This window comes from Schistocerca americana, chromosome 1 (assembly GCF_021461395.2).
Source record: "Schistocerca americana isolate TAMUIC-IGC-003095 chromosome 1, iqSchAmer2.1, whole genome shotgun sequence".
In the NCBI taxonomy this organism is placed as follows: domain Eukaryota; kingdom Metazoa; phylum Arthropoda; class Insecta; order Orthoptera; family Acrididae; genus Schistocerca; species Schistocerca americana.
Genome location: NC_060119.1, coordinates 634,960,364 through 634,981,731, shown reverse-complemented (window position 1 = coordinate 634,981,731; position 21,368 = coordinate 634,960,364). Strand labels below are relative to the sequence as shown.

The following is a 21,368-nucleotide window of genomic DNA, read 5'->3' as shown; positions in this document are numbered from 1 at the left end:
AATGCAGTATGTAAAGGGAGACGAAAATCTAATAGTCATGGGCGACTGGAACGCAGTTGTAGGGGAAGGAGTAGAAAAAAAGGTTACAGGATAATATGGGCTTGGGACAAGGAATGAAAGAGGAGAAAGACTAATTGAGTTCTGTAACAAGTTTCAGCTAGTAATAGCGAATACCCTGTTCAAGAATCACAAGAGGAGGAGGTATACTTGGAAAAGGCCGGGAGATACGGGAAGATTTCAATTAGATTACATCATGGTCAGACAGAGGTTCCGAAATCAGATACTGGATTGTAAGGCGTACCCAGGAGCAGATATAGACTCAGATCACAATATAGTAGTGATGAAGAGTAGGCTGAAGTTCAAGACATTAGTCAGGAAGAATCAATAAGCAAAGAAGTGGGATACGGAAGTACTAAGGAATGACGAGATACGTTTGAAGTTCTCTAACGCTATAGATACAGCAATAAGGAATAGCGTAGTAGGCAGTACAGTTGAAGAGGTATGGACATCTCTAAAAACGGCCATCACAGAAGTTGGGAAGGAAAATATAGGTACAAAGAAGGTAGCTGCGAAGAAACCATGGATAACAGAAGAAATACTTCAGTTGATTGATGAAAGGAGGAAGTACAAACATGTTCCGGGAAAATCAGGAATACAGATATACAAGCCGCTGAGGAATTAAATAAATAGGAAGTGCAGGGAAGCTAAGACGAAATGGCTGCAGGAAAAATGTGAAGACATCGAAAAAAATATGATTGTCGGAAGGACAGACTCAGCATACAGGAAAGTCAAAACAACCTTTGGTGACATTAAAAGCAACGGTGGTAACATTAAGAGTGCAACGGGAAATCCACTGTTAAATGCAGGGAAGAGAGCAGATAGGTGGAAAGTATACATTGAAAGCCTCTATGAGGGTGAAGATTTGTCTGATGTGATAGAAGAAGAAACAGGAGTCGATTTAGAAGAGATAGGGGATCCAGTATTAGAATCGGAATTTAAAAGAGCTTTGGAGGACTTACGGTCAAATGAGGCAGAAGGGATAGATAATATTCCATCAGAATTTCTAAAATGATTGGGGGAAGTGGCAACAAAACGACTATTCACGTTGGTGTGTAGAATATATGAGTCTGGCGATATACCATCTGACTTTCGGAAAAGCATCATCCACACAATTCCGAAGACGGCAAGAGCTGACAAGTGCGAGAATTATCGCACAATCAGCTTAACAGCTCATGCATCGAACCTGCTTACAAGAATAATACACAGAAGAATGGAAAAGAAAATTGAGAATGCGCTAGGTGACGATCAGTTTGGCTTTAGGAAAAGTAAAAGGACGAGAGAGGCAATTCGGACGTTGCGGCTACTAATGGAAGCAAAGCTAAAGAAAAATCAAGACACTTTCATAGGATTTGTCGACCTGGAAAAAGCGTTCGACAATATAAAATGGTGCAAGCTGTTCGAGATTCTGAAGAAAAGTAGGGGTATGCTATAGAGAGAGACGGGTCATATACAATATGTACAACAACCAAGAGGGAATAATAAGAGTGGACGATCAAGAACGAAGTGCTCGTATTAAGAAGGGTGTAAGACAAGGCTGTAGCCTCTCGCCCCTACTCTTCAATCTGTACATCGAGGAAGCAATGATGGAAATAAAAGAAAGGTTCAGGAGTGGAATTAAAATACAAGGTGAAAGGATATCAATGAAACGATTCGCTGATGACATTGCTATGTGGTGCTATAGACGAATGTTGAAAATTAGGTGGGCTGATAAGGTAAGGAATGAGGAGGTTCTACGCAGAATCGGAGAGGAAATAATATGTGGAAAATACTGATAAGAAGAAGGGACAGGATGATAAGACATCTGCTAAGACATGAGGGAATGACTTCCATGGTACTAGAGGGAGCTGTAGAGGGCAAAAACTGTAGAGGATGCCAGAGATTGGAATACGTCAAGCAAATAATTGAGGACGTAGGTTGCAAGTGCTACTCTGAGATGAAGAGGTTAGCACAGGAAAGGAATTCGTGGCGGGCCGCATCAAACCAGTCAGTAGACTGATGACCAAAAAAAAAAAAAAATCAGAAACCAGATGGCAGTTATAAGAGTTGAGGGGCATGAAAGAGAAGCAGTGGTGAGGAAGGGAGTGAGCCAGGGTTGTAGCCTATCCCAGATGTTATTGAATCTGTATATTGAGCAAGCAGTAAAGGAAACAAAAGAAAAATTCGGAGTCGGTATCAAAATCCATGGAGAAGAAATAAAAACTTTGAGGTTCGCCGATGACATTGTAATTCTATCAGAGACAGCAAAGGACTCGGAAGAGCAGTTGAACGGCATGGATAGTGTCTTGAAAGGAGGATATAAGAGAACATCAACAAAAGCATAACGAGGATAATGGATTGTAGTCCAATTAAGTCGGGTGATGCTGAGGGAATTAGATTAGCAAATGAGGCACTTAAAGTAGTAAAGGAGTTTTGCTATTTAGGGAACATAGTAACTGATGATGGTCGAAGTAGAGAGGATATAAAATGTAGACTGGCAATGGCAAGGAAAGCGTTTCCGAAGAAGAGAAATTTGTTAACACCGAGTATAGATTTAAGTGTCAGGAAGTCGATTCTGAAAGTATTTGCATGGAGTGCAGCCATGTAAGGAAGTGAAACATGGACGATAAATAGTTTGGACAAGAAGAGAATAGAAGCTTTCGAAATATGGTGCTACAGAAAAATGCTGAAGAATAGATGGGTAGATCACATAACTAATGAGGAGGTATTGAATAGAATTGGGGAGAAGAGGAGTAGGTGCCACAACTTGAGAAGAAGAAGGGACCGGTTGGTAGGACACGTTCTGACGCATCAAGGGATCACAAATTTAGCATTGGAGGCCAGCGTGGAGGGTAAAAATCGTAGAGGGAGACCAAGAGATGAATACACTAAGCAGATTCAGAAGGATGTAGGTTGCAGTAAGTACTGGGAGATGAAGAAGCTTGCACAGGATAGAGTAGCATGGGGAGCTGCATCAAACCAGTCTCAGGACTGAAGACCACGTGCAGTACGACGATGTCATTGCAATTTGGCATTGTACTGTACTCAGCAGGTGTGGCGGTGCGACTTTAGTCTCGTGCCTCTTTCCGGCTACCCCGCTCTAAGCCACTGACGTTGCGCCGAAACGTATATATACATATCTCTCTCTCTCTCTCTCACTCGCTCACACACACACACACACACACACACACACACACACACACACACACACACACACACAAACAGCCTTACATCTACATTTATACTCCGCAAGTCACCCAACGGTGTGTCGCGGAGGACACTTTGCGTGCCACTGTCACTACCTCCCTTTCCTGATCCAGTCGCGTATGGTTCGCGGGAAGAACGATTGCCGGAAAGCCTCCGTGCGCGCTCGAATCTCTCTAATTTTACATTCGTGGTCTCCTCGGCAGGTATAAGTAGGGGGAAGCAATATATTCGATACCTCATCCAGAAGCGCACCCTCTCGAAACCTGGACAGCAAGCTACACCGCGAAGCAGAGCGCCTCTCTTGCAGAGTCTTCCACTTGAGTTTGCTAAAGATCTCCGTAACGCTATCACGCTTACCAAATAACCCTGTGACGAAACGCGCCGCTCTTCTTTGGACCTTCTCTATCTCTTCTGTCGACCCGACCTGGTACGGATCCCACACTGATGAGCAATACTCAAGTATAGGTCGAACGAGTGTTTTGTAAGCCACCTCCTTTGTTGATGGACTACATTTTCTAAGGGCTCTCCCAGTGAATCTCAACCTGGTACCCGCCTTACCAACGATTAATTTTATATGATCATTCCACTTCAAATCGTTCCGTACGCATACTTCCAGATATTTTAAAGAAATAACTGCTACCAGAGTTTGTTCCGCTATCATATAATCATACAATAAAGGATCCTTCTTTCTATGTATTCGCAATACATTACATTTGTCTTTGTTAAGGGTCAGTCTCCACTCCCTGCACCAAGTGCCTATCGGCTGCAGCTCTTCCTGTATTTCGCTACAATTTTCTAATGATGCAACTTCTCTATATACTACAGCATCATCCGCGAAAAGCCGCATGGAACTTCCGACACTATCTACTAGGTCATATATATATGGTGAAAAGCAATGGTCCCATAACACTCCCCTGTGACACGCCAGAGGTTACTTTAACGTCTGTAGACGTCTCTCCATTGAGAACAACATGCTGTGTTCTGTTTGCTAAAAAATCTTCAATCCAGCCACACAGCTGGTGTGATATTCCGTAGGCTCTTACTTCGTTTATCAGGCGACAGTGCGGAACTGTATCGAACGCCTTCCGGAAGTCAAGGAAAATGGCATCTACCTGGGAGCCTGTATCTAATATTTTCTGGGTCACATAAACAAATAAAGCGAGTTGGGTCTCACACGATCGCTGTTTCCGGAATCCATGTTGATTCCTACAGAGCAGATTCTGGATTTCCAGAAATGACTTGATACGCGAGCAAAATACGTGTTCTAAAATTCTACAACAGATCGATGTCAGAGATATAGGCCTATAGTTTAGCGCATCTGCTCGACGACCTTACTTCAAAACTGGGACTACCTGTGCTCTTTTCCAATCATTTGGAACCTTCCGTTCCTTTAGGGACTTGCGGTACACGGCTGTTGGAAGGGGGGCAAGTTCTTTCGCGTACTCTGTGTAGCAGTTTGTTCACCGCACCTGAAGATCTGTAAATAGCGCCGACGAAATATTGTGGAAATTCACAACGACACCCGTCGTCTCGCCCGAGAACCATATTTAAAACTAGTCAGTAGGGGAAGCCTCAAGCAATACAACGTAAGGAACTATTACCGAGGCACTTCTCTTGTTTTACTTTATAATAATTCAGCCAGAAGGGCGTATCTTCACTTCAAAACCGTGAAGTTGACTGAGCTGACAAATTAAAAAAATTAACATTTGGTAAAATCATCAATGAATTAAAACAAACATCTTCAAACCCTGGAATTAAATAACTTGGCAAATGAATTACTCGAATATGAAACACCAAAATTTGAAGTGAATACAATCATGCGATGTTAAGTCAGTTGGTTTAATTATACCGAGCTCCGTACGAAGCAACAGTAACTTTTCCGCCACTACCGACGCCGATACAACGGCTCGAGGTACAACAATAGGGGCGCTCGTCGAAACAAATTGACTACCGGTCGGGTGAGACAGGGCTTTACACAAATCTATCACAAACTAAAAGTAAATGTAGATTACGCAGTTACGTGGCGAATAACGCACAAACCAATATACAACCAGAAAAAGACGCCAAGTAACAGTGCACAGTACTAAAAGAAACCATGCTCGACAGAACAAAACCCAATTGTAATACTGGATTGCCTTGGCACTTCCCAATCCAAACAAAAGTATGGCTTTACAAACAAAAGTGTTGGCTTTGAGAGAGACAAAACCAGTGTGGCCTAAGATCATAATAGGAAACAAAGCCATTGAACAAGTAGTCTGTTCATTTTCATGGGAAATATTATAAACTACGAAAATGACCTCGAAATTCACAACAAACAGCAGAAATATCAAATGATATGCGAAACAATCAACAGAACATGAGAAAATGAACGCAAATAAAGTTATAAAATGACTACTCCTCACATTGTTTCTTGGAAGTAAAACTTGGACAACTACTTGAAAGCAAGAACGTAAAATCCTAGCGGCAAAAATGAAATTTCTAAGAGGTGTGATGGGTTCCACAAGATTAGACAGACGCAGAAACGAAGACGTAAGGGCTTGGGGTATATGCTATAAATGAGAAGAGCAAGTCTAATCGTCAAGGCCGCAATTATATCTAAAGAGAATGCTAAATTCTAGTCTGCCAGAACATCACTATTTACAACGTTTGCCACGCTGGAGTAACTCTTCGATTCCGCGACAATAGAAATCACGTGGTTTTGAGGCTAAGAACTTATCGAGCCATATTCAAAGCACATTTTCACCCGGAAAGGAAATTCCTCCAAGGTAGTTCGGTAGAGCGCGGAAAAGGTGAAAATCTGAGTGCACGAGGTCAGACGAATAAAGTGGGTGCGGAGTGACTTCCCAACCAAATTCTTGTAGTGTTCCTCGCCAGTCTAGCAGAATGCGAGCGTCACTTCACTCAGTTTTCCTGATCGTTGGTCTCGGATTGCATCTGCAAGACGTCATAGTTACTGACAATAAATGTCATCAGTGATGGTTACACCTCGTGGAAGCAGATCGTAGTACTCCACAATGTCCTGCTTCACCAGATGCGTAGCATTATCTTTGTGGATGTGCGCAGGTCCTTGTACGGGGAGTTGCTGCTTTGTTTCGCCTCATTCCATTATTTTCCTTTGTTGTTGCTGTTGCTGTGGTCTTCAGTCCTGAGACTGGTTTGATGCAGCTCTCCATGCTACTCTATCCTGTGCAAGCTTCTTCATCTCCCAGTACTTATTGCAACCTACATCCTTCTGAATCCGCTTAGTGTATTCATCTCTTGGTCTCCCTCTACCATTTTTGCCCTCCACGCTGGCCTCCAATGCTAAATTTGTGATCCCTTGATGCCTCAGAACGTGTCCTACCAACCGGTCCCGTCTTCTTGTCAAGTTGTGGCACAAACTCCTCTTCTCCCCAGTTCTATTCAATACCTCCTCATTAGTTATGCGAGCTACCCATCTATTCTTCAGCATTCTTCTGTAGCACCATATTTCGAAAGCTTCTATTCTCTTCTTGTCCAAACTATTTATCGTCCACGTTGCACTTCCTTACATGGCTACACTCCATGCAAATACTTTCAGAAACGACTTCCTGATACTTAAATCTATACTCAGTGTTAACAAATTTCTCTTCTTCAGAAACGCTTTCCTTGCCATTGCCAGTCTACATTTGATATCCTATCTACTTCGACCATCATCAGTTATTTTGTTCCCCAAATAGCAAAACTCCTTTACTACTTTAAGTGTCTCATTTCCTAATCTAATTCCCTCAGCATCACCCGACTTAATTTGGCTACATTCCATTATCCTCGTTTTGCTTTTGTTGATGTTCATCTTACATCCTCCTTTCGAGACACTATCCATACCGTTCAACTGCGCTTCCGAGTCCTTTGCAGTCTCTGACAGAATTACAATGTCATCGGCGAGCCTCAAAGTTTATATTTCTTCTCCATGGATTTTGATACCGACTCCGAATTTTTCTTTTGTTTCCTTTACTGCTTGCTCAATATACAGGTTCAATAACATCGGGGATAGGCTACAACCCTGTCTCACTCCCTTCCTCACCACTGCTTCCCTTTCATGCCCCTCGACTCTTATAACTGCCATCTGGTTTCGGTACAAATTGTAAATAGCCTTTCGCTCCCTGTATTTTACCCCTGCCACCTTCAGATTTTGAAAGACAGTATTCCAGTCAACATTGTCAAAAGCTTTCTCTAAGTCTTCAAATGCTAGAAACGTAGGTTTGCCTTTCCTTAATCTTTCTTCTAAGGTAAGTCGTAAGGTCAGTGTTGCCTCACGTGTTCCAGCATTTCTACGGAATCCAAACTGATATGCCCCGAGGTCGGCTTATACCAGTTCCTCCATTCGTCTGTAAAGAATTCGCGTTAGTATTTTGCAGCTGTGACTTATAGTTCGGTAATTTTCACATCTGTCAACACCTGTTTATTTTCCTTATGTCACCAGAAAGACGCTATTTCCCATCACTAGCGACGATACATATGGGCACACTCTAGTTTTTGTGATTTTGCCTTAGACCATACGACATCCATGCAACCGATTTTTGAATTTCTCACATTGCATGCAAATGTCGCACGATGGTGAAATGACCACAGTTCATTGTGTTCCACTTCTAGAGTACATTGACATGCATTATTATGCATTAATGCGGTAAAACGATCTTCATCTAACCCCAAAGTTCTTCCTGAACGTTGAGACTCACTAAGCCGGCTTGTGCGTCCGAGCGGTTCTAGGCGCTTCAGTCTGGAACCGCGTTACCGCTATGGTCGCAGGTTCGAATCCTGCCTCGGGCATGGATGTGTGTGATGTCCTTAGGTTATGTTTAAGTAGTTCTAAGTTCTATGTGACTGATGACCTCAGATGTTAAGTCCCACAGTGCTCAGAGCCATTTGAACCATTTGAAAGACTCACTAACATCAGAACGATCCTCCTTAAAAGGAGAAACCCGTTTTCTTGTTGTGCTCCGTCCTGTGGCATGATCCGCACTTACGGCGCAAATGTTTCAGGCTACCTCCTCTGCTGTCACCCTTCTACTGAACGCAGACAGAGGGATACCTGGGCAATGTACCTATTTCTCCACTTGGCACTCCATTTTCTAGCGTCCATAACTAAACTCACCCTTACAAAATGACAAAATGTAAACTCAAACAGCAACAGTGAAGTACAAATAAAAGTGATAGTCGATAAATAAATCCACAACAACCGGAATACCAGCACGAAGAAGAAAACCGAACTTAGGCACCAACCTAAAGAAACGCGGAAGTCAACCTGTATTAAAAGCAGTACAGGACTATTTAGACAATAGCTTCACGACAGGGGACCAAAAGCCCCCTAAATAAAACAAAATCTAAACTGCTTACCAAAATGCGTAATAACAGGAACCGGTCGCTCGCAGCTGGCAGGGAATAGTAACAAATGCAAAGTCTACATGGTCTCTTATATGTTTGCTACTCAGGACATAGGTTGCCAGGGACCAACAGCGGACACGCCTTAATGTTCGACCTGCAGCTTGCATTCAACTCATAACTATCAGCAGAATGCGCTCTCGCCCCAACAGGGACACAGCTCTCCAAAACCGCGGCCGTAGCATTGCATCTTCCTCGACTTCCACGTGGTGGCGCTCTCGCCCCACCGCCGAGCCACACTCCGGCAACGATGCATGCACGACCGCGCAATCGAAGCGAGCAGCACGTCTAACTTCGCACACCGGCATTTTAAAAAGCGTAGACACATTCATACAATGTACGTAAAATCCGCGACTCACTAGCACCGTCACATAAAAATAGAAAAATGTCCGCCTGTTCCCATTGTTAACAGACACATCGGCTACAGTTGATAAAGAAATGATAATCTACGCTACTGAATGACTGCCTAAGCGCCGTGCACTATTGTTCTCATACGCTGGAACATCTAGGAACTATGCGAAAACAATTACCTGCTGCCACTGACAATAACATCAGTCGAATGCTCGCCACAGCTTCACCGAACTACTTTAGTGGATGACTTTCTCATACGCTGGAACATCTCCGAACTATGCTAAAACAATTACCTGCAGCCACTGACAATAACATCAGTCGAATGCTCGCCACAGCTTTACCGATCTACCTCAGTGCATGACTATATTTTGATAAAAATTACTTGATACTTGACACTTAACGCGTTGTGACTTGTTTCCTCCAATCAGACCTTGCTCAAGGTCACGGCGAATCGTTTGCTGAGATGAAACTGACCCAACATTTGGTACACTTCAATTTCTTGTTCCGATTTCTTTGAGCTTGAACCATCGTCATTCAGCGCAGCCCCTCAAACCTGTCTTCGATGGAACGGTACAGTCGATTTATTCAATATTGCATTGCTAGCAACAGACGTTCGGTTTTTTTTTTTTTTTTTTTTAATGGACTTGTAGTCCGGGGTGATTGTTACAATACAGCATCACCGGTCTATTGCGGTCTAACTGTGTTGGTGAGGCAGTAAGTTTCCACAGGGCAGTGACTCCGTCACTGCAATTCACTTTGGAGGTGTGGCGGTGGGACTTGTAGTCCCGTACCACCCTCTGACGGTGATGGTACTACATGAGTCAGGCAGAAGAATTTTGCCTAACATGGGCAGGTGAAGGTGTGGCGGTGGGACTTGTAGTCCCGTACGCCAGGGCAGGGCTCTTTCAGAGTTAACTTATATAGCATGACAATAATTTTAACTGTGAGAAAATTGAAGTCGGAATGTGTAAGTAAAACATAATCATGTTAATTATTGTTGTTCTGTATAACTTCCTTTGATTTTCACTGTTGTTTACATTCGTCAATTTGTAGCTGATGTTCGTATGAACGTCTGTCACTAGATATATTTTTATGAAGATGCAAAACATTGATCGGTACTGCAATGTTCTTATGGCTTACGTGCAATAATAATACCCCAGCTGATAATCGCTGGAATCGTCGCGTGTCATATGATCTGGCATATGTTATCAATGAACTGGGAGATAACAAAATCGTAGGATGCTTTCTTGTCAGTGAACGAAATAATGGTACTTAGTTAAGCCGGAGACTTGAGAAATATTTTCCAAAAACAATATGGGCATGGAATGTTCCACGGATGAGACAGGAACACTATTTATGAACAAAACAGTGGACTACCTTGTAATGATACATTTAACTGGCGAGTAGTCTTTTTTTTATATCTTACCTTCAAAATTAATGTACAGTTTGGTCATCACACCAAATCATTAATCGCAATAAAACTATATACTTTACACTTTTTTCGTGCACTAAATAATCGAAGGCAGTCGTGTTTCGTAATATCGTCCAAACGCCACTGAGGTCCAGTATTCTCAAGCGGAGTAAACTTTTAATGTTTCTTATCCGGTATGTGATGGTGCAGTATATACTCGCGTTATTTCTTATCGTACCTCCGAGGTTTTGGTGATCTTCTGATCAGATGCGTCAGTCCACCACCATATTACACGGTACTAAAGTCTCCTTTTCTTCTAATTCTTACCCCCTTGCAATCGCTATTCTTCGCTGAAAATATCAAGTCCAATTTCTATTCGAAACTTCGTCTTTAATTAAACAATGTTACTATGACAGTTCTCTCGAAGCTTCTGCGTTCTGCTAGCTTCTGCGTATCCAAATTGCTTCCTCTGGTTCACTTACATTACCCGCTCTTCTACATCCAATCTCTTGACTTCCATCACTACCGAGAAAACTCCCTCCCCTTACGCGAATTTACAACGTTTTATCCGTTTACCGAGATGCACTCACGCGTTCGTCGTTACATGACAGTCCCAGCACCGACGGACTGTACGTCAACACTTCGAGTTACCTTCTCTTCAGCGTCCATTCATTGCTGCCAAGAAAACCCACTTCCTACGAAATACAACTGGCTTTTCACTAACAATCCGACGTGATCCTTCCATCAATCACTACATTACAGCGTACCATCGTCAACTGTTCGTCTGTATTTGTTACTTATCTCTAGCAAAATTTAACCCCACCAAAGCATTTTTGCATATAGATTGAATACAATTGAAGTTGCATGAAGTGTTACAGCCAGTTTAATGAGGTGGGTTAAACTTCATTCGTATTAAAACACAAAAGAGAAAAGGATTTAAGAATGTATAAATATTTACGTTCACATTAGGTAAATACAGAAAATGTTCCCCAGTGACAGAGAAAATATCAGTCATATAATTTTATAATCGACAACCCCTGTATGTTCTGCTTCATTATTACGCCTGTTTACCAAGGCATACCTTTCCGAAACTATACCACCGATCGCGTCTGCTTAGCGTACCGCCAGCCGCTTTTGCCTACACTGCTTCTGTAAGTATCAATCGTACAGCGGCGGCTAACTGCTCTGAACATCTTTCTTAGGCGGTGGTCAAGAGCACGTACAAATTTTAAAAAAGTTAAAGCTTGTATGACATGTGCTATATCTGTGAAAATTTTTCTGCGATTGACGATGGTACAGAATCGAAACTGGTAGGAAAATGAAAAAAATTACATTATTACAGACAGCACAGTGTTATGCATTTTTTAAAATAACTGCATTGACCCAGTGTATTATCAACCGTTACGCTCCGTTCCAGAGATGATACAAGGGTTATAAAGAAACATTACATGCATGGTATTATTAAATTACAAAAAGAAAATCAATGAGCCCACTGAAGGATCTGGTAGCGACCTCTCCTGTTAGCACACTAACCAAATTTGTTTCGGTGACTTGATGTTGTGTGTGTGTGTGTATTGTATATTAAACTGGGGACCTAGAAACAACGCAGAGGCTTCGTCCCGCCGTAGCCCTCAGTGGTTGGCAACCCCACAACAGGCCCCAGCTGTCCGCCAATCCCACCGCCGCCCCACACCGAACCCAGGGTTATTGTGCGGTTCGGTCCCCAGTGGACCCCCTACCGGGAACGTCAAATGTTTGCATGGTAGATTAATTATGGTGTACGCGCACGTGGAGACAGTGTTTGCGCAGCAATCGCCGACATAGTGTAACTGAGGCGGAATAAGGGGAACCAGCCCGCATTCGCCGAGGCAGACGGAAAACCGCCTTAAAAACCATCCACAGGCTGGCCGGCACACCGGACCTCGACACTAATTCGCCGGGCGGATTCGTCCGGGGGACCGGCACGCCTTCCCGCTCGGGAAACAGTGCGTTAGACCGCGCGGCTAGATGGGCGGGCGAGTTGATGTTAGTACTTCTTCAAGCAGGTCAAGCTTTCTCCCTTTCTTCGCCAAGGCATTCCAATCGAAAACCTTAGATGTAGTTTCAGGCATGACGTCGGGAATGGGAAAAGTAAACTAGAACAAGTTGGAATGTATAGAATACAATGTTCATGTGAGCCGAGAGGTATACCGGACTGTTAAGAAGGACATTTACGACTAGGTATAAAGAGCACATCGACATTTTCAGAGCGTGTAGTTATGGAATAACTGTAACAGCAAAACAAATAAACGATAAATCCTCTTCAGTACCATTTTGACAGTCAGCAAGTTTTGTATGTTTGTTTAGCTGCTACAGTTATTTTATTGTTTTTCCCAATCTGAAAATGTCCTTCTGCTCTTGATACTTGATACGATCCATAGTTCCTTTTCCTGTTCCATCTTCCCGCTGTCGATATCGCGATTCACCATACTTAAACCATATCCATCTCCATGCTATCCGTCCTATATACCACACAGCTCAGTGTGCACACTGTGTCTGTATCCTACACTTTCCCAATTGTTCTAGTTTACTTTTCCAATTCCCGACCTCATGCTATTAACTACATCTAAGTTTTTCGATTGGAATGCTAACTAGACATTGTGTGGTTAAAATATATTTGGCAAAATCTCTGAAATTATCTTAAAATATGGCTTGATGACGATCTTTAGTTAGTTCCTCTTCTTGTTTCTTCTTCCCGCTGTCGATATTGCGATCCACCGTACTTAAACCATATCCATTGTGTTACAGCTAATGGTTTAACAATGTTTAAGTTATTCAGTCTATCCGCTGGACCCATAGGCACGCTCATCGCTCCCGTACACTAACGTTCTAAACGCAGTTTCCTTACAAATTCGTGAGTTATATGATACGTTGTGAATCACACCTGTGGCCGTTTCCTATATAAAGATCTTACAGACATGTAATTTGACTTGTCTCGGTATTTGCAGGTCAAAAACCTGGATAATTTCGAACTCTGCAGTGAACGAAAATTTCTTGTTGAACCCTTGAAATGGACTGAGTGCTTTATCGATGTCATCCTCGGTTCCTTGTACGAGCAACAGTGAGTCGTGTCTTACATTATATTCCACGAAATAGCAGTAGATTTTTATACTAGTGTCGAAAAAATTGCAATATGCTGATCATGAGAAGTAATGATTCGTGGAAAAAGAAGATAGTTGCAATAATTTATGTTACACTAATCACTTCGCAGGCCTGTTTAGAAGTTGTACAGAGGCCCTTGATGTAACTGGTGAGGTTTTACAGACAACAGTGTCGATTGATGCTTCAAATGGCTCTGAGCACTATGCGACTTAACATCTCAGGTCATCAGTCCACTACACTTAGAACTACTTAAACCTAACTAACCTAAGCACATCACACACATCCGTGCCCGAGGCAGGATTAGAACCCGGGACCGTAGCAGCTGCGTGGTTCCGGACTGAAGCGCCTAGTACCGCTGGGCCACACCGGCCGGCTGTCGATTGCACCACGACAAATTCAGGCACATTTATCAGGAAAAAGAATATCTCAGGATCAATCTCTCCATCCTTGCAGTAATGACAAAAAGCTGCAGTATCCAAGTTAGTCGGTCGACGCACCACCATCGATTTGGAAGGTTTCAGTTTCAGTTTGCGTGGAGCTGCAACTGACGCTCCAGTATGAAGTGCAACAATTTTGTAAATCATGTGTTTACATATTGTTTTGCTTATAACGTTCAATCAGCTACTGTCATCATTAGATCAAATCTTATGCCGAAGCGGCGTGTCAAGTGTCTAGTTGTCAAGTTGAGGGCAGTAGCCGAAAACGTTGTAAATAAAGTAAGATATTAAGCTATCTAAATAAGGTGTGGACGCAATAGAAGCCATACTATGCTTACGATGAATTCTTTAGAAAATATTAAAGAAGGTAAATATATTATCTTATTCGACTTAGAAAAGGTATTTGACAGTGTAGAATGACTACGGCTTTTCAGTATGCGGAGAGAGAATGCCATAAAGTGTAAGGACCGAAGAGGTGAGTTGAGACTGTACAGAACAGAGGTGACTGTGATAAGATGTGGGGAACATCAAGAAGAAGCTACAACTGCGCCGTCTGCACGACAGGGTTGCTCAGTTCTCCTGTACTGCTCAGTGGATACATTCAGAGGGATGTAGATGAAGTCGGAGAGGCAAACTAGGAACTTCAGGAGGAATTAGATTCCATAGTAAGAAAACAAACAAGCTGAGATTTGCTGTGATATTGCAGTGTTAAGTGAAGATGCGGGGCAATTAGAAGTGATGCTGACCAAGATAGAGACCAACATCGGCTCTTTCTACTATATGAATATTCATGAAGCAAAAACTAAAATCTAAGATTCTGTACCTCCAGCATGCTGGAGTTGTAGGGCCTAAGTTGCTATTGTAAGCAATTTTGTAAACATAATTGCTGTGTATTGTAACATTCGCTGTTTTTATCCCTCAGGCTCATTTGGAATGGACAAACATTCTGAAACCGGTCGTCAATAAATACATGTTTTTGCTGTACAACGTAAGATGGTTTGCATAGCATTTACTGGTAAAACGAAAATCAGAATGGTGAATAGGCAAAGCATCGTTGCTCAATGCTCACTTGACGATCATGAGCGACTGAAGACGGTTGAATCCATCGCCTGCCTAGGGAGTAAAATTACATCAGATGGAAAACCAGTGAAAGACGTTGCAAACCGAATCTACCAAACGAAGGTTGGTTTGAACTAGAGAACAAACTGTTTCAGATTTAGCTGCATAGAGACATCTCAAAAAAGACGTTTTTTACAGGATGAGTAGCTGTACGGAAGTGAAACGTGGGCACTCAGAGAAGTAGAAGAACACAAAATAACAGTTTTTGAGCTTACTGGGCGACAATCATACAACAATTTTTAAATGAACACACCGCTATTTGCCTGTACTGTTGTTTATTTAATTACGACGCAGGTTTCGGACTATTATGCCATTTTGAAGTGACTGAGCTTGTGTCATTAACATATACTCCTTTCTGACAGATTAAAATTGTGTGCCGGATCGAGACTCGAACTCGGGACCTTTGCCTTTGCGGGCAAGTACTTTACCACCTGAGTTATCCAAGCACGACTCACGACCAGCCCTCACAGCTTCAGTTCTGCTAGTACCTCGTCTCCTACCTTCCAAACTTCACAGAAGCGCTTCTGCGAACCTTGTAGAACTAGCACTGCTGGAAGAAAGGATAGAGTAGTTGCCCGCGAAAGGCAAAGGTCCCGAGTTCGAGTCTCGGTCCGGTACACAGTTTTAATCTGCCAGGAAGTTTCACATCAGCGCACACTCCACTGTACAGTGAAAATTTCATTCGGGAAACATACATTCCCATTTTGGGAAGCCAATGTTTTTCTTAATTTTTGGCTAATTTTGCGCTTGAAGTCCTGCAATATATAGTAATGACCTAAAGTCAGTCACTTGAAAATGGCATATAAGGTCCAAACCTGCGTCATAATTAAATAAACAACAGTACAGTCAACAGGCAGTGTGTTCACTTAAAAGCAAAATAATAGCATTCGAGATGTGGTGGTACAGATGCTAAGGATTTCCTTGGTAGACAAGGTATCACATGAAGAGCTGCTTTACAGGCTGGAAGAATAGAAGTCATGTATTTGGAAACGTGTTTAACACTGAGGGGACACATTGGTTGGCCATCTGCTGAGTCACGATGATATTATTAAAAGTATCACTGAAGGCACAGTGGAGGGGAAGAACACAAAACGAAGGCCGACACTCGAATACTTCAACAACATTGTGTAGGTTACTAGCTTCACCAGCTGCACTGCTATTAAGAGGGAGACCGAAGACAAAAGCATGGCTAGCTGCAGCTAATCAACATGACGGTTGAAGACCTAAGAGAAAGAAGAAGGTGGGTTTATCTATACTAACAGCAAAACTGCAAAAGCATCGTCTCTGTACACCGAAAATATTTGTGAAGTAGTGACTATGGGTGATGTTGAGAGTATAACAAACAATAAGAGAAACTTCCTTGCAGATTAAAGCTGTGTGCCGGACCGAGACTCGAACTCAGGACTTTTGCCATTTGCGGGCAAGTGCTATACCGACTGAGCAATCCAAGAAACACTCACGACCTGTCCCCACAGCTTCAATTCTGCCAGTACCTCGTCCCCTACATTCATTCTGGAAACAATAAGACTATTTTTAAAAGTTGTGTCTGTCAATTTAAACATGCCGATCTTCAAAACTACAAGTAGAATTTTCATTGGTTTTTCACAGGCAACTTTAGCGTATTTAATCACACTCAGATAACAGAAAATATATATTAATTTAGAGTTTTCGGTATCTGCTCAGCTTAGAAGTTCAAATGTTTACGTCAGTGATACGATTAGCGAGGCATAGTGCACCAAAGGACGAATAGATGGCGCTGTTAGTTTTCTGTTATATCAGTGAAGTATTTTTGGACGTTTACGCCGGTGACACAATTAAGTAGCGCAATCTTATTTTTACGAATACAAAGTAGCACGGAGTTTACGTGGCTAGGATATATGTATTTACTGATTTCGGTTTGTGTATTGAAAACTTTTCGAAACTGGTTTGCATCTTTCGATGGGTTTTACTTGTATTTGATTTCTTCATTAAAAGAAACGAATTTATCGTGTTTCCTTTGGACTTGGGTGCCTACTCGCTACATTTTGATTTTGTTTACTTTCTTAATGCGTAGCAAATTGTTCCTGAGTGGAATAGTACAACTAGAAGTCTGAGAACTATGTGGCCTCAAGAATCCAATGAAGACGGTGAGGTAAAACTTGCTGCAGCTCGAGAACATCAGGCTTTAAGTCGCTGTTTGGAAACTTCTTCCGAAAGCAAATCGCAACGTAACCGATCGAGAGCATGAGGCATTACCTCGCCGCTCACTATGTAGCTAAATAAGTCGTGCACGAGGGAAGACCATGTCATTCGAATAATGGATTTACATAAAACATTATGCTCTTTCAGTAATTCATTAGGACAACAATATAATGTGCAATTAGTAAGGTGTACTACTTAGGTGATTTCGAGAAACTGGCAAGAGACGTTTTACACGTCACAGTTGTTATGGTGCGTTGCGACCCAAAGTGCGAGGTGGTGGTGATCGTGTGGTGAGCGTATAATCTCCGTAACGTGTGGATCGAGTTGGTTCTTTTTTTTTATTTATATTTATTTCCAACACTAGTTTAATTATTTCGTACATATTACATTTGAAATGTGGTATGGTGATCAGTGACGTTAATTTGTATGAACTTTTATTGAATTTCCAATGTTATTTGTTTCTATTACTACAGCAAATATTATGCGACTTATTTCTATAGGCAAATCAAAAACTTTATCACGTCCCACCAAACTTGTTCATAATTATTTGGATGACAACGAAAGAGGAATTGCTTCCCATGATGATGCTATTAAAATACATTCAATCGTACACCGCCAATTTTCGGCGCCGATATTTACGAAAGTGTTGCGTTACGCATGCTTTGCATACAGGTTGTGGGAAGAATGAAAATTTTTTCAAAATGTCTGCGAGCTTTGTTTTCCCTCAGAAACTCTGAAGTTTCCTTATGCATGCCGGAAAATTACATTCATTCGATGTAGTAGACTCCAGTTTAATTTATTTTTTCCTTGTCTGTACGAAAAATACCATCCTGTAAGTTAAACTGTCGAAGCGCATCCGACGATTGATTGTTCATTACTCTCTTATTCTGGCTACTGGCATTCACTATATTATTCAGTTAAGTTATTTACACTTTTGGTTATTAATGTTTGACTTGGCTTTCCAGTTCTGTCCCTCGTCCTTTAAACCTGAGTCTGCAGATCGAAGCATCCAGGTACAAAGCAATCCCCTGTACCTTACCTGGTTGTAGGTATAAGAGATATGAGAAATCACGTCAAGCACACATTTTCGGGAAAACTTTTATACGTTGGTTGTTTACTTTTCGATGATTATTAATATAATACTTGCTGTGACAGTTAAAATTAGCGAACAACCAAACAACAATGGAAACTCGGTAAAAGTTCACGCAATTACGCGTGTCTTTTCACCATGTTACCTTTCGAATGTAATATGTATGATATACCATGACCAGTGTTGAAAAAATATAAATTAAAAAAGATTGAGCGGGATTCAATCCAGCGATCCACCGAGTTCGGAGCTTGAGTGCTAGCCACACTGCCGCTGGCATCTCGTGTTCAGTGTTGCAACACCATTGCATCACTGCTATATAAAACTTGTCTTGCGATTTTCCCTAAATCTCATGCGTGGTACGCCTTACTACTTTGGCGTTATGTAGTAATAATCGGCTATAGAAGTGTACAAAGTCTGAAGGAAATCCATGCGCCTGCTATACCTACGTCTGAGCCACAGCTCTCGTACAAGATAAGTAATTTAAGTAGTAATAAACTGTTTTTAACACTTTAAACTAATTTATTACGTTAATTATAGTGCTCTTCAAGCGTACCATTAAAGGTTTTTGTCTTACTCGCGTACTTTCACAGTAATCACGTAAAGTTCGTTTTGTTTACATATCGCGGCCAGGCCGAACTTTTGAGCTTTCAGATTAAACTTCATATCGCAATTTTAAGTGCATTTACTGATAGTTTAGTGTACTAAATACGTTTGCTGCCCCTTTATATCTGTAGAGTATCGTCATCTCTTAAGTAATTTCCAGTAAAAAACTTCTGAACCACTGTTTACATAGTCGCGAGTAGGCCTAATTTTTCTTACACGTATTTTCATTGTTTTTCGGTAACTTAATTGTCTTTCTGTCACTAAAATCGATTTGTACCATGAGTGTAAAGTGCCTAACGTGCCGTAGAATCGTTAGCTCCGGGGTCTGGTGTGATGGATGTAGTAACTTTTTTCATTGGGGCGATTGTAGTGGCGTGGGAATTGGGAAAATGAGCGAGACTCATCAGTGGTTCTGTAGGCTATGCAGTAGAGATAGAAAGATTATGGAACAGGAGGGGAAAATTGTTGCCCTTCAGGCTGAGTTAGATGAAGCTAGGCGAGAACTGGGCAGGTTAAGGGGGGAGAAGGGTAAACAGGGGTAGGAAGTGGCAACAAGCATAAGGAACAAGCCAGCTTTGTTATTAATGTACAAAATAGGTTTGACCTGTTGCCTCAGTCAGAAACTGATGAGCCTCTCACAGAAGTAGATGTAGACAGGGCCCAACTAGCTTTCAGCAGAAAATTGAATAAGAATGTAGGGAAGTCTGCAAAGAAAAAGAAAGTCTTGTTGCTAGGTAGTTCGCATGCTAGGGGTGTGGGCCAACTTCTACAGGATGAATTAGGGTCAGAATACCAGGTCACAAGTTTTTTCAAAGCTAGTGCTGGACTGGGGCAGGTTACAGAGGATTTAGGTTCACTATGTAGAGGCTTTACTGAGGAAGATACCGTGGTTATTGTGGGTGGGCCGGGCAACAGTATTGACAGAGATCGGGGGTACAGCATAAAGTGTGACCTGGCAAAGATTGCATCAACATCGAGTCATACCAGTGTTGGGTTTGTGTCGGTTCTGGAGCGCCACGACCGACCACATTTGAGCTCTTCTGCCAGGAGAGTTAATTTGGAGTTGGAACGGCTACTTGGATCTGGTGCAGGATCGCACATTGGTGTGGTTCCTGTTGATTCACTCTGTAGGTGGGACTGTACTAGACATGGCCTATACCTCAGCAAGAAAGGGAAGGGTAAAGTGGCTGGGCTGATAGCAGGAAATTTAAAGGGGGGAGGAACTACATCTCATGGTGGAAACTCTTTTTTAGTGTGAGATCAGTGTCCAGTGGGAAACTCAGCCAGAAAAGTACTAAAGATGTTAAAAAAGTTCAAGATACTCACAAAAGTAAAGTGAAAAATAATGTTAGTATATTTCATCAAAATATTGGGGGATTGAAGAGTAAAATTGATGTGCTTCTGCTTTGTTTAGAAGATATAGAAACTTAGAATGTAATAGATGTACTATGCCTGTCTGAGCATCACATTGTCACTGATATGCAAAAACGTTAGCATCAATGGGTACAAATTAGCTGCACATGTAAGTAGAGATAATATGATGAGAGGAGGAGTTGCCATAAATGTCAAAAGCTTCCCCAGTGTAAAAAATTTGGAAACTAAAAAATTTTGTGTAGAGCAACATATGGAAGCATGTGCCATTGAACTTAAACTAAATTATGGCACTTTCATAATTGTAACAGTGTATAGGTCCCCCTCAGAGAATTTCCAGCTATTTCTAGAAAACGTCGATGCTTTGTTGCGCTATCTGTCAGACAGGGGGAAGCAAATTATCATTTGTGGGGATTTCAATGTTGATTCCCTGAAAGAGTCTAATAGGAAGAATGACGTTGTAGTATTACTCAGTTCTTTCAATTTGAGCTCCGTCATTGATTTTCCTACTCGGATAACTTTTGTGGCGGCGTTCGTAGGGACAAACAATTCGCTGTAGAAACGGCTTACGAAGTCACCGCCACACTTTTAATAGCGGGCCGACCGGTCCGCTGGAACAGTGAACAGAAAGATGAAAACCCAAACACTCAGATTAAATAAAAGTCAGTACTTATCTTTATTAACGAAGATACAGAAACACAGTAGTGAACTCCGTGTCTACAGAGATCTGTCTAGTTCGAGTCGGAGCGGCTAGGTCAGCGTCGGCTGACGACAAACAACAACTCTGCTGCGATGAACACACAACTGACTAGCAAGTACACCATTCAGTGGCGAGTATACAACTGAGCGGCGAATACAGAACTGTCCTAGCGCTCGCGACTCCAGCGCTTAAGAAACCAGAAGCCAGCGGTGGCGCGCGCAGACTTGCGGCGATTTCCTGTCTCGCTGGCGCTGCTTATGCGGACGGCGTCCGGACTTTTGATGCTGCCAACCTTTTGGCAGCGGGCTCGGGTGGCATTAC

General features: G+C 42.1%; 1 protein-coding gene across 1 annotated transcript in view; it reads right to left on the bottom strand.

Annotated features, from left to right (window-relative positions):
• Window positions 1-21,368, bottom strand: part of LOC124583871 (actin cytoskeleton-regulatory complex protein PAN1-like) — a 136,493-nt gene that overhangs the window by 99,098 nt on the left and 16,027 nt on the right. The gene's annotated exons all lie outside the window — the stretch shown is intronic.